Source organism: Danio rerio, chromosome 6 (genome assembly GCF_052040795.2).
Source record: "Danio rerio strain M-AB ecotype USA chromosome 6, GRCz13ab, whole genome shotgun sequence".
In the NCBI taxonomy this organism is placed as follows: Eukaryota; Metazoa; Chordata; class Actinopteri; order Cypriniformes; family Danionidae; genus Danio; species Danio rerio.
The window spans coordinates 50212866-50228120 of NC_141026.1; the positions used below are offsets into that span (position 1 = coordinate 50212866).

General features: G+C 33.7%; 1 protein-coding gene and 1 long non-coding RNA gene across 5 annotated transcripts in view; one reads left to right on the forward strand and one right to left on the reverse strand.

Moving 5' to 3' along the window:
* Nucleotides 1-2261: 2261 nt before the first annotated feature.
* Nucleotides 2262-15255, forward strand: part of phc2b (polyhomeotic homolog 2b (Drosophila)) — a 61810-nt gene continuing 48816 nt past the window's right edge. For 2 of the 4 annotated variants that reach the window (XM_087255298.1, XM_087255300.1), the window contains exon 1: nucleotides 2262-2335. The gene's annotated coding sequence lies outside the window, so the exon portion shown is untranslated. The remainder of the gene's footprint in view (nucleotides 2336-15255) is intronic. The other 2 variants (XM_087255299.1, XM_087255301.1) reach the window with 1 other exon arrangement.
* LOC141386356 (uncharacterized) overlaps nucleotides 7626-15255 on the reverse strand; it is a 45002-nt gene continuing 37372 nt past the window's right edge. The window contains exon 3 of the long non-coding RNA XR_015494150.1: nucleotides 7626-9363. This is a non-coding gene — a long non-coding RNA (uncharacterized LOC141386356). The remainder of the gene's footprint in view (nucleotides 9364-15255) is intronic.

The following is a 15255-nucleotide window of genomic DNA, read 5'->3' on the forward strand; positions in this document are numbered from 1 at the left end:
ATATAAACATGAAATTATGGCACCTTTTTGTTCCTTTGTGCCAATAAAATTCTATAAAAGACAACATTTATATTTTAAATATCAGATAAAGGTTATAGTGAATAATAATGATTGATAACATACAATTAACTTGGAATATTGGTAACACTTTAAATAATGGGCCATTAGTAAGGCCAGACGGAATCTGCGGACGTTTTTTGCTATTTCTGCATAGAGTTTTGCTAAAAATCTGTGAATTTATGCGGAATTATTTTGGGAGTATCATAACTAAAACCTTAATATATTAAATAAAAAATAATATCTTTTTAACTTTTATTTAATGTTTAAAATGCAAATCCAATTAGATTCACTTTATTTGGAAAACAAAGCAAAACTCTCATATAATCTATCTACTAAAATATTACTGTACAAACTGCATTGTACATAAATCAGATGAACATTTTTATATTGGTCAACAATATTACAGTTATTAATTTAAAAACTGAATAAATATAGATTTACAGACATTTACTCAAGTAAATACACAGAATTAATGATGGGCTAAAAATCTGCGAAATTCTGATGTGCCGATTCCATGTGGGCCTATTAGTTAATGTAATTATTAATGTATTAACAAGAATAAACAATTAATAATACATGTATTACTAACTTTATTTATCTTTGTTAATGTTAGTTAATGATATTTAAGTTAAATAATGTTAGTTCTTGCTTACATACAGTGCATTAACTAATGTTACCAGGCATAACTTTGGCTTTTAAAAATGCATTAGTTGATGTTGAACTATGATTAATAAATGCTTTTATTCATTATTTAGACTTAGGTAATGTTAGTAAATACATAAACTAACATTAAATAATGGATTTGAATAACTGAATAAGCTAAATTGGCTGTAGTGTATGTGTGTGAATGAGTGTGAATGAATGTTTCCCAGTGATGGGTTGCAGCTGGAAGGGCATTCACTGTGTAAAACATATGCTGGATATGTTGGCCTTTTATTATGCAGTGGCGACCCCTGATTAAGGGGATTAATCTAAAAGAAAATGAATGAATAATTTAATATATTATAATATAATATAATAAAATATAATATAATATAATATAATATAATATAATATAATATAATAAAATATAATTTAATATAATATAATATAATATAATAAAATATAATTTAATATAATATAATATAATATAATATAATAAATATAATATAATATAATATAATATAATATAATAAATATAATATAATATAATATAATATAATATAATATAATATAATATAATATAACTTAATATAATATAATATTATAATGCTATATAGGGCATCACGGTGGCGCAGTGGGTAGCACGATCGTCTCACAGTAAGAAGGTCGCTGGTTCGAGCCTCAGCTGGCTCAGTTGGCATTTCTGTGTGGAGTTAGGATATTCTCCCCGTGTTCAAGTGGGTTTGCTCCAGGTGCTTTGGTTTCCCCCACAAGTCGAATAACATGCATTATAGGTAAATTGGGTAAGCTAAGGGTATGGATGTTTCCCAGTGATGGGTAGCAGCTGGAAGGTCATCCGCTGCATAAAACATTTGCTGGATAAGTTGGCGGTTCATTCCATGGGTCATGGAGACCCCAGATTGAAAAAGGAACTAAGCCGAAAATGTGAAAAAACATATTCTAGTTTTTCTAAGCAAATCAGTTATTGGTAATTCATGCATGTTCATAGCACACTGGCTAATGCTAATGAGAGAAACTAATGCTAATTACCATGCGGCTTCAACATAGTTAATGCCTAAATCCTTTTTATATTAACACTTACATCGATTGTTACTACTTAGAAAAAAAATGAACCTGAAAGCCAACCACTACCCTTATTTTTATATTAGATATCTGACAAATGCATATGCTTCCATGTGACTAACATATATTATTGAGCACTATTGTAAGCAAAAAGATTATTACTGATGCCACGGGTGATATACTTTTCACTCATGACTCTTATTTTTTCAGCAAACTTTTCAGCATGCGTTTCAAGCGAGCCGCCATGAAATCCAGGAGAAGAATTAAAGCCCTTTGTGTTGCCATGGTGCTGGTAGACTGACAGAACAAGAAGCAGGGGAGGGATTTAGGAAGAAGGGGGAGGGTTGTTAAAGCATGACGTCTTGTGATTGGCTGAGGCCGTGTCACATGTGACCTTTGGAATGCTAATGCCTAGATTCCCCCCCTACTTTCTCTCTCTCAGCTCTGCGGTAAAGCTTACAGCACAAACACAACCCAGAAATGGTGTAGGATAGCAGGAAAGCAGGACGTAATCCAATCCTAGGAAACCAAGGCAAAGCCAGAACGTAAGGTAGGCTTTATTAAATGTCCATGTTGTGAAATTCCTTCCTCCTTGTGGTTCTCAAACAAGGTAGGAAGGAATTGGGGAAGAGTGAATGTGTTTGTTTTCTTACTGCATGCTTCCAGACGTGTTTCAAAGAAGCCAGCCCATATATCTGACAGCTCGAGGAACGGTAATGTGGATGCGAGGACACTGGCCTGCTGTTGGAAAAACCAACAAAATACACTTTTATCAGGAGAGAATTGCTGTTTAGCCACACAAAGCCTGCTATTGTAGTGTTAAAAGATGAGCTTGGGAATTCTTGAATGCGTAAAACATCACTAAGTTGCTAAACCCCAATTCTGAGGGATGGTAGGGATTTTATTCTAAAGGATAAAGATTGAAAAAACAGAAAAGACATTCCTTTAAAGGTCAGTTTTACCTTACACCAAGAATATGTATGTGCTTCCGAAAGGCCCAAGTAGAGTGTGAGGTCAGGACCGGGTCATTGTGCCCTTGGCATTCCGTGTGACCCACATTAGGCCAGATTATATAGAATGGATACCATGTGAATGAGTGCACTAGACCACAGTGCAATTGGATGATTGCGTGCATGTGCGTATGCTCAAACTGCTCTCGTCTTTAGAACTTCCAAGTTGGTGATTCAGCCAAATAACAACACAGCTGGATTAAAACGAGACGCAAATCACTCCAAACCAGATCCTGTCACTAAAAACGTCTGCATCACATTAAACCCAGAATGTTTTGATTTTGGAGATTCACAAACATGCAGAATTCAATTCTGCCTCATAGAACTGTTGAGGACCCACTTGCTCCAAAAACAAAGTCAGACACCTTAATTAGTTTCTGAGTGTGTTGATGATTTGTGCTAGGTGTTTTCAGGTCTTTTATTGTCATTGTAAATCAACCATAGTGCTAAGCAAAGCATTTAGTCCCACTTAGATATTGACTTCACTTGCCTCAGCATTCCTATCCTACTTTGATTGGACAGTTTTAAAACCCAATCTGATGCTCAGTGAGCAAGACTATAAACTTGCATTTATATTTAGAATCAATGCAACTAATCTGATTCACTTTTCTGAGGAAAAGTGCTGCTTTAGCATTTAAAGCTTCCCATTATTATGATTGTGTGTGTAGGTGGACTTATATTGGCTTTATTGACCGTTTTCTACACCACAAGATCTTTTGAGTGAATTATAGCAGTAACTTCCGTTAAACGCTGAACAGTCAGCAACTGGCAATAAATTTAAAGGTTCACTCAGGGAAAGCAGTAATAATAATCCGTAAAAACAGAATAATGTGGCGACATTATTTTCCAAACCTCGAACTTAAGTGTAAAATTACCAAAACATTTAATCAGCAGGTCATGAAAAACTCCAAAAGCTAAAATGAGTCTTTCAGCTGTCATATTATAGATGTGTTAAATACTCTGTATTTCTGTTTTGTTTTGGTAAACATTAACCAGGGTTTCTGCAGGTTTCACCAAGCCAAATTTAAGATTTTAAAAACCTTTATAAGACCATTATGAATGAAATTTCAGACTTATACCTCAGACCTAAACAATAAGGATTTATTCTAATAGTCTGGTTTTCCAAATTTGTTATTTCTTAGCCACATATTTTAAATAATGTGTTAAAACAAGCCTAGTTGTTTAGCTTAAAAAAATATTATATGCAAAAATGTATAACATTCCTAATGCTGGGTTGCTTGCTTGAAAGGCATCCGCTCAGCAAACCATATAGTGGAATTGTTGGTGGTTCAATTCGCTGTGGTGACCCCTGATAAATAAGGTCCTAAGCCAAAGGAAAATTGATAAATTAATGTACAACAGTCTGTCCAGGTTAGTGTCCTCACCACTGACCTTATCCTTCAATGCGAAAGTGCGCTTGTTTTTGCGATTGCTTTAGAACTTCCGATTCAGCTCCCTATGGGAGAAATGGCTAGAAATAATAAACTACAAGAGACGGTCAAACTACTTGCTCTACAAACAAAGCAAAATCATATAATAAGAAAATGTCAGTTTGCAACATCAAGCAGCTCAACGAGCTGTTTTTAACATCTAAAAATGAATGGAAGTGAATTAGACCAGAAGTCTCAGCCAGTTCAAATGGCTGCGCCCGCTCGTACGCAAAGAGTAAAGTGAATAAATATATGGAGAACTTTTAAACAAATGTTATTGTAAAGAAGATAATTAAAGCATACTGGTAAATAGAGTTATGAATAGAGTTTTGTTAAAAGTTTTCTAGAGATGGATTGCTGGGGATTGGATGGGTTCTGGCCTTATCCACTTTACATGGTCATAGAAAAATGAATACCTGTTTAAAATAATGTAAGACTTACAAGACAATATTTCACTAAATGTAAGACTTTTTAAGGCCTAAACCTTTGGTTCTGAAATTTCAGACGTTTTAAGTCTTTTTAAGACCCTGTGAACATCCTGCGCAGATTAGATGCCAAAAAGGGAGAAAGTTTTGCTCCGGTTTCCCCCACAGTCCAAAGACAAGTGGTATAGGTGAATTGAATAAGCTAAATTGTCCATAGTGTATGTGTGTGAATGAGAGTGTATGAATGTTTGTCAGTACTGAGTTGCAGCTGTGTAAAACATATGCTGGATAAGTTGGCGATTCATTCCTCTGTGGTGACCCCTGATAAATGTGAAACACCTGGAAAGAGATGTGATTTGAGAGAGTGATTTGGAGATTAAAACAGAAGGAAAGAGCACAACTGTACAGTCTTTCCATTAATACTCTGAAATATAAAGAGAAAAAAGTGTGAACATAATCAATAGGAACAGAACATAGCAAACTCAAAATTTTAATTGACGTGACATATTTTTGTAATACCAATGCCACTAAAATACAAAACACAATCTCTATTACTTCCCTAAAGCATAAAAAAGCATGACGGAACACACAGCTCAGGTAAACAGTCTTAATAATTAAAACTTTTATAGTTGTTTTGAGTAGATGTTCCCTAAACCACCCATAATTAAGAACACAATAGGCTAATTTAAAAGTGGATTGGGCGTTTCAGTGGAATTTCTATGATATTCAGGTCTCTACAAGTGCCTCTCTTAGTGCTTTTTAAAAATTGTTTTATTGCCTGCCAGGTTAAAATCATTACTCCAATTGTTTAGAAATATAATAGCACAGCGTTCTCCAACAATACACATAATTCAAGGTATCAATTGTGTCCGTGGCAGAAGCAATCGTAATAATAATAATAATAATAGCAATGCTTGTCTTAGCAAATACAGTCTATGTGGAGGAATCTGTCTGTCAGCCCATCCACCCATACTTTAATCCAGAATCTTTTTCTCAAGCTGTCTGTTAAAGCACTTTTATTAAATAAACCATCTTCCCTCCTTTGTGCTGTGACCCAGAATTCTTGTGAGTGGGACTGAAGGTTAATTGCACTGGGAGACTGCTTGTGTGCGCTTACGCTAACACGTCGATTTACTTGCAGGAATTAGGGCTTGGAGTGTCTCAGCTTTAACCCAGAGTCAAATACGGATCCCTCAGTGTGTACATAACCATGTGTTTACCTGGCTAACTTGTGGGTTGGCTCTGTCCATATTGTCCCCGTAGATACGATCTCACAGCTTAATTAAAGAAGCTGAAGTGTAACTTACGTGCTCAAAGATTCATTGGCAGGTCCAGGTGTTCGCATGATGCTCTCTGTAGGCTGATTTACTTACAGCGGTGAGTTCCTGTGCTGATTTATACACTCTCCAGGCTAGTCGCAGAGGACTTCTGCTTTCTAGCATGCTGGCATTCAAGACAAGAAATGTCATACTTTAAACACACACTGAGATGTTTCAGACTACAATGTTTGGCTTGTATTTCTGCAAGATGCAAAAGTCAAGAGGTCAGACATCAAATTTAGAAGTTTTTAAGATCATTGTGAATAAAATTAAAGACTTGAATCACAATGTTGGTCTCATTCGTAGTTGTAATAAAGCAAAAAAAATGTATTTGAAGAAGCAAAAGAAACAACATTTATGTATTAAAAAATTGGAGCATTTCAATAAGTATGGACCCTTTTTACAAGACTGGAATGACATGTTTAACGGTCATCAGCATCTCAAATCCTTTAAAATTTTATCATGTATATATTTTTTTAAAAACATAAACATTTATACTAGGGTTGGGCGATGTTGACCAATTTGGCATTGTACGATGTCTAATGTAAAACATCGCGATGGACGATGGCATCGTCGACATAGGCGGTTGTGAATTAATTATTTATGAATAATTATTTAACTTAAGACAAATAATTATTAGTAGCCTACCGTTTCAACTACCTGACCTGCATGCTCTTTGTTTTACCCACAACAAAATCATAAATAAATAAAGATAAGTTACACACAAACTACCACCTGTCAATTCCTTTTTCCGTGATCTGTGTTGTTATAATGGCATCAACAAACTTGGTTGGTAAAAAAGATGCACAAACAACCAACAGGAACCAACAGCATCAGAGGTTTTCGCTAAAATTATCAAAAAACAAGCATGAAAGTGAAAGACTGAAGCAGTGTGATGCTGTGACATGTTACCTGATAGATTCAAAAGACAGAAGAGTTGTTAAATAGAGACAAGACTAATTCAATATCAGGTTTATCAAATAAAGTGAGACGCGATCCAGTGGTACATCCTTGATAAACTGTGTGACGTGCACTGCTCTCTGGGGTTTTGTGCTCAAAGCACTTTGACTGCTGGAGTTCAGATGACCATACGCTGCAGCCCATGACTGTGTGTGTGTGGTCACGGGATGTGTGTTTTCTGCATTAAAGTGTGAAAGGAGAGCTTTTCCGAAAATGCTAGGTAAAACGCCAGTATGGACAAGGATCGTTTTCGTTGTAAAATGCCATTTTAAAACTAAGACGTATTAGTGTACGTCGTAGGGCCTAAGTGTATACTTTCTGCAAGCGGATTGCTGCTGAGACAGGGGCGGGGTGGAGGATCGATGTCGGCTCAGCATTGTGATGTCTATCCACTATCGGCGATGGACAATGGCATCGTCTATCGAACCATTACTAATTATTACATATTTATATTATTATTAGGAATGCTCCTATCAATTAACATGATCACATTCATGACTTGATGGGTACTCGCTAATCTAGCCGATCTCATGAACCAATCACAATTGTTTGTTTACGAGTTTACAAACTGAGGACACATAAGAACTGAAATCTTTTTACATATCAGAACTGAATGTTCTGTGTTTTCAACGATATTGCAAGTTCATTAAAACCTGGCTGGAAATATCAGGGAAATTATTATTATTATTTTTTTTTACTTGAATTTTTAATAATAAAACTTATTGTAATGACCAATAGTAAAGAAGGAATGGATTTATAGCTTTGCATTTTAACTTTAAATATGCACTCCAAACTTCACTGAGACATGTTGAATTCTTTTAATAATTGAAGCTGCTTCTGACCATGGCATGTCCACACTAAATGATTGTAAGATACGTGTTTAAGGAATTACATGCAACATTTTTAATTTATTCTCTTGGGCAAGACAAGATCTCCATTTAATTAACATACTTGGAGGGAAAATGTGCATTAATGCATTATAAAGACTGAAGCATCAGAATCGGTGCTTAGTATGCCAGTACTCTGTATCGGCTGCATCCCTAATTTGCATTCTATCATCTTTGCAACAAATTACAAAAAAATAAAATTACTACTTGTGCAAGGTGTTTCTTACCCTGTCTATGAACAGGACAGTAAATTTGATGTTGTTCTCTCCTCTGGCTGCCAATATCAGTCTTAAACAACATAACACCATAACACCATCAAACATGAAGAGAACATGTGGATCATGTTGCTCTAGATTACGTTTGGGAAGCTTTTCACTTGATGGATTTCTATTTAACTTGCGCAGAAGGCGCATGAATATTATAAGCATGACATTACATGGCTGAAAATAGTCCCCTAGCTAGGTAACTTCCAACCTGACTACCTGCTAGCAAAAGGAGTCTGTGCTGATCATACATTGATTATTACGCCTAAATGAGAATATAGTTCTTAGGCATATTGGCCTAGAAAATAGCAACTTTTTATTTTCCGCTGGTCTTAGTACACTGTAACTAAGCTAAGCGAAAGTGCTCCTGCCAGACCTGGAGATTCAAAAATGGTCAAACTCAACCTTTTAACTCTAGAGAAATTGTCAAATTGTTAAGCCGATTTGTTTAAAGTGGAGTGTTCCTTTAAATTCACATTTGGTGTGAACCCAGCATTAGAGGTAGCATGACATGGACACATGAAAAATAAATGCATTTAAAATGACTTAATATTTATAGCGCAACAGACACACAGTGTTTTTCAGGCCTAAAATGGAACTTTAACAATTTAGACTTTTTAAGACCCTCAAAAAGTTATGCAGTTTTTTTTTTTCAAGTAATAAAGAGGCTAATTAACACTTACTCTTAACCCAGGGTATTTTCCCCCCCTAAATGCTGATTTTAACCCATGTAAAGTAACATTTTCACACTTTAAATTCAAGTGCAGGTTAGCACTGCCTTTTAGCCAGGATTGCTCCAAAGCAGGGGAGCCATGCTGTGTTAATGCTGTATTTCAGTGCCAAATGTGCAGTGTGAAGCGATGGAGTGTTTGAATGTTGTGGCTAGATGCTTTGCAACCAACAGCCAATCAAATGTCTCAGATTCACATGTAGTGTTCTTTCACAGCATGATGATTGTAAACAGTAATTTAAGAGTTTGATAGGAGATATGTAATATACTGTAGTATTTAAAATAATCAAATATAATAAAAGTGCTTGACTTTAGAATAAGAGTACTTTATACTTTTTTTTTTTTAATGCAGAATTATATACAATAGTATCAGGAAGCATCACGACAAATGACTGTATTCCTCAAACACAAACTTGATAGTGTAGGGGAGATTATTCCAATATTTAAATATCTTTTGAAAAAAAGTGTATTAGGGGTTAACAAGAGTTTATTCTTACCTTGTAGTGTGGAAACTTAATAGCTGTTGTCAACGTGCATTCATAATGACACTGAAACTTCAAACACACAAATAAATACATTAAGTCATGGTTAAAAATGTACACAGTGAAATGTCAGCAGGTGAAACCCTGGATTTATTGTTAACGTGGTAAATCACAAGCAGTGTATAATGTATAGCAATACATTTTTTAATTTTTTACCCAGGGTTTAGAATGAAACAAGATTAAGTGTGAAAAAAACACAGTGTTTTTTGCAGCAAACTGAACGTTGTTTGCTACTTTATGACTTGTTATTCACAGCCTATGCACGTTCTGTTTATTAAAGTAGACATTATTGGCTGGCTCGAGCACATTCTTTAGGTATTAAACAATGCATCATCTCATGCGTGATTTCGCAGCCGCGAATACATCTTTACATTAAGACAGAAATTACATTTATTGGTGAATTTTACCTTTTAAATGTGACACTCTTAACACCATTTGGAGGTGTCCATGTTGCTGAGCAAGGTACAGTTGAAGGTTGAATTATCAGCCCCACTGAATTATAAGCTCCCTGTTTATTTTTTCCTCCAAGTTCTGTTTAATAGAGAAATTGATGGGGAAAATTCAACACATTTCTAAACATAATAGTTTTAATAACTGATTTATTTTATCTTCACTATGATGACAGTAAATAATATTTGATTAGATATTTTAAAGTGACATTTAGAGGTTTAACTAGGTTAATTAAGTTAACTAGGTAGGTTAGGGTAGTTAGGCAAGTTATTCTATGACAATGGTTTGTTCTGTAGACTATTAATATATACCTTAAAGGGGCTGATAATTTTGAACTTAAAATGCTTTTTAAAAAATTAAAAACTGCTTTTCTTCTAGCCGAAATAAAACAAATAAGACTTTCTCCAGAGGAAAAAATATTATCAGACATACTGTGAAAATGCCCTTGCTCTGTTAAACATCATTTGGGAAATATTTAAAAAGGAAAAAAAAATCAAAAGTAATTTAGCTAATAATTCTCACTTCAACTATATATAAACAATGTGAAGACTATATTATAATTAGCTGAATCACAGAAAAGCTGAATTAAGATCGTGTCTAGGGTCGAACCGGGATTGCAATCTTTTTTTGATCAATCACACAGCCTTCGTTGCCATAATTTTGCATCATTTTTATAGATAAACAACCCAGATAACATGTTTGAACTTAAATTATCTAAAAAAAAAATCCAAAAATTATATTTCCAACATCAAGTCACAAGTTTTCAGAGCAACAATGAAAAAAAATCAAGGTTCCATATTGCAATTTAAAAAGTCCACAGTAAAAAAAAAAAAAAAAGTATAATATAATAATATTATAATAATATAGTATATAAAAATATACTTTGGCTGGTCATTATTATTATATTACTTATTTTTTGACTCTAAACAGTACAATGTATGAATTAACATGAAAGGACCGTTCATCTCATGATATTAAACAGAGAAAAAAATAATCAGTAATAAAAATTATGAATTTAATCCTTTTTAAAATAGGTGCACAATTGAAGAAGATAATAAATAAACAAATGCATGCTAGCCATTCAAAAGCATAAATCAATGAACCCCCTTACAACCAATGCCAACATCATTATCATTTTTTTTTTTTTTTGCAATCACAGTGAGGTTTGCGGTTCCAGAGGTGCTCATTACCGACATTCATATCCTCCTGGCCATTAATAAGTATGAGGAGCCCCCTCTGTAACCCATCTTAGTGGTCATCATCAGTGTACTATATTCACAGCCTTCTTAGGGAGAGTTAATCCATCTCCGCTGCATTGATGCTCAGAGAAACAGAGTCACTTGGGAATGTCTGTCTGGGGCCACAGCGGCTCTATTGCCACAGAATAGGGGGACCAATGGGACACCAATTAACAGAGTCTCAGAGGAGAAAGAAAAGAGAACAAGATGGAGAGAAGGTGAAAGAGGGTTACGGTGAGACTTTTCACTGTTGTGCAAGGCCATTAGTCAAGGAAAGCCCACAGGCCAGCGTTCTGTGACCGCATAGTAAGGTCTGCATATCTAAACTGCTTGATTGATTGTATTGTCACTAAATGTAAACCGTATTATCACCAAGCCGCTGATTGCAACCATAAGGCTTAAAGATATTAGCATATTTTAAACATTAGGATACTGGTTTTCCATAAAGTGGTTTGGAAACAATGTGTGTTGTTTACGAACTCCATACAAATAGTATTTTAATTGAATTTGAGTATACACATACATAAGGCACACAATGAGGTTTGGTTTAAGTTTAAACACAGGACAGTGTGATGGGTTGTATTTAGTATAAGGATGAACAGTTTACTTGGACCATATGTGTTTGTTATATTTATTTATTGGCTTGATTCTGATTAGGCGTAGGTTTTAAACAGATTAAGGCACTTTTTTTGGTCTTCAATAGAAACATTTTACAATACTAGATATTCCAACATAGGCTCATTCTGAAAACGTAGCCCTATATACATTTCTGGAGATCGTGAATTATGTAGCAAGTACGTATGCCTGGATTTCATCTTTAAAACGAATGCTACGGGCCAGTATGATGCTGTTCCTTTTCGCGCTTACCAGCTAACCACTTACCTCTATGTGGACGCCTTTCCCACTGTTACCAGTTTGTCCAGTAGCTCGACATGTACAGTATCTCTGCGGACTTGAGACGCAGTGATGGGGTTTGAGTTCGGGGAAGAACGGTTCCAGAAAACGGGTAAAACAAAAACAGAAGCCAAAAAATAAAATAAACAACTAAATAACAGTGTGAGAATGTGGTAAAATCTGAAAACAAGGTAAAAATCAGGGGACGGCTTTTCTTTTTCTGAATTGCTTTTTAAAACACAATTGGTTGGGTTTAGGGAAGTGAGTGGGCCAGTCAATCGGTCAGTCAGTCTTTCAGTCAGTTGACTGCGGCTTCCGATGGATTTACGTGAGAAAAGCAGGTGCAAATGCCACTTGCGAAAGTAATTTGAGATCTGAAAAAGTGTACACATCGGCCTCTGGTGGATTTGCAAAAACAAAAACTGCAAAAAACGTACCTCCTGGGACGTAATTGTGCTCTTCAGAAATGTATATAACGGCACGTTTTTAGAATGAACCTGGGTTGAGATTCAAATGTGAAATTATAATGAAAATAAAAATGTTAAAAATACAAGAAAAAAATAAAACAAAAAAATGATTAACTAATTAATAATTTATTAACTAATTATTTATCAACTAATTAACCATTTAAATATTTAAATAAAACAAATATAGCAATAAGAAAATGTGAAGTTGTTCAATGCTAAATTTATTTAAAGTAAGTGAATTATAAAAAAATTGTAAAATATTAATCTCTCTCTCTCTCTCTCTCTCTCTCTCTATATATATATATATATATATATATATATAATAAGAATGTTAACAATGTTAACTACAAATTCTAATTTAAAACAATTTAATGAGAATGCAACAGTTCTTAAAGTTACAAATAAATTAAAATTAAATTAAGCTTAGCCTATATAGGCTCTGTGTGTATGTGTGTGTGTGCTATTTACTATATTATTTTATTATTTTACTATATGTTCTATATTATATTACTATATTTACTAGGGCTGTACGATATTAAAAGAATCTAGCAATTTTATGTTTTAAATTTTTTATATATTTATATTGCAAAATGAATTCAATTTCAGATAATTTAATATCTCTGGAAAGAATTTATAATGTCAATATGATGTCACATTGAAATGATTCTGCAGTGAAAGTTAATTTCCTTTATTTCTAATAAACAATATATAAACTTCCCAGACACATTTTCAAAGTGGTCTGTGTTGTTTGCAGTGCATTTCTGTATTTGCACAATGTGGTGAGTATTTTCATGCATAACAGTCTATAAATACAGTCAAGAAAAAGATACAGCTGAAATAAAATGTTTTGTTGTTTTCCGAGTCTAACAGTATTGAAGTACACTCACTGAATACTAAAAATAATATTAATCGTTGTTAAAGTCACAAACAGTACAATCTCCTATACCTGAATTCAGCATCAAAAACACATGCAAATAATAAATTATACAACAAACTCAACATTGCCTATCCTGCGATGAGACAATTGCAATGGATCACTTTGTGATATCAATTCTGCAACGAAATATTGTGCAGCCCTAATATGTACTATATTATTTTATACCATACATAAAAAATTAGGAGTCATCTTAAAAAAAATCCTCAGTTTCTCCTAATTTACCATTTATAATTGTGTTTGAGCAAAAAAATATTTATTTTTTTACTTAAAATTACAAAAAAGTGCCATGCTTTAAGATGTCTGAGCTCATGTTTTTACACAATACACTATTTTAACTTTAGAAGAGTTTAAAAAAAATCGATATTTGGTCAAATAACAGATTTTCAGTAACAACAAATGAAAACATTAATTTTTTGACCAAATGTCTTTTTTCTTTGGAGAGAAAAAAAATGCTCTAAAATTATAAAAAATTTGGATCAAATGTTATTTCACATATTTGTAGAACAAAACAAATATTAACACTTTCCCAAAACCCATATCTAATAGTCTGCATTTGTCAGTGAAGCCCCGAATAACCATGCAGGATATTAAAAACCTTTGTAGGATAAAAGTGCAAAAGAGAACCTCACTAATAAGTGTCAACCACTCTCATATAATCACAGGTGCTATTATCAACATAGAAAACCCTAGCTATCGCTGACATACTGAGGTTTACAGCGACTTTTACTGCGGTCAATTAAATGTGCTAAATGTGAGAGACAGCATGAAATCAGCATTCCTCCATCTCTCAGTGCTCGTCCCGCCGGCTGCTCACCCCCGCCTCATTCCCTGCCCCCCTCTCATTTCATGCGGCCTGGATGAGTGAAGAACTAATGTGGATCAGACCCAGACCAGACAGCAGCACCCCCATCCCGTCCTTTCCCATCCCAGTTTACTGCTTCAGCCTCATCTGTCCGTCTTCATTTTCCTGTCTATATCTTTTCCTCTCTCATCCTATTCCCAGTCTTTTTTCCTCCATTCACTCTCATTCATTCTCTCTCCTGAATGGATAAAACACATGTAGAAATGACGATGAAACAAGGGAGGGAAGATGATAAACAATATATAGAGAGAAGGAATGAAGGGCACAGTGATGTCAGAATGGAAAGAAGAAACATTTAGGGGATAAAATGAAAGACTAAAAGACTAGATAACCCATTTAAATGTGGCAAAATAAATTGACAAAACCAATTTTATACACATGGAAAGCACATTAAATGCAAGTACTACTGTCAATATTTCTTATTGTAAGAAAGAAGAAACATTTAGGTAAAAAGCATAACTAGACAAGCCATTTGAATGTGTCAAAATAAATTTACGAAAGCATCTTTATACATGTTGAAAACACATTAAAGGCAACGTTTGTAAAAAATAAAATCTGAAAATATGGTGAAATAAGGTTTCAATGTCATTCAGAATAATGGAAATAAAAGACCAAACTTATTCTGACCTGCATTTATTAAAAATGCATAAAGGAATAAGTGATTTATTGAATGAAAAAGTATTTTTTTACTTAATTAAATTGAATTAAAAACATATTGCGGACAAATGGGTAAAACCTAGTGGTTCTAAGGATAAACGTAAATATTATATTTATAGTCTTTAAATATATCATCAAATTATATTTGTTCTTAATAAACCTGACAAGACTTTTGAAAAAAAAAAATTTTTTTTTTTTAATAAAAATTTTTAATTAAATGACACAAGATGCATTGTAACATATAGAGAAACAATTAAAACTGTATATACATATATATTTATTTATTAAATATAGTCTTTAAACATATAAAATTTTATTTGTTTTAAATATATGTGAAGATTTTTGGTAAATCGCTACACTTGATTTAATTATTTTTTTTTCTAAATTTCTAAATTAAAT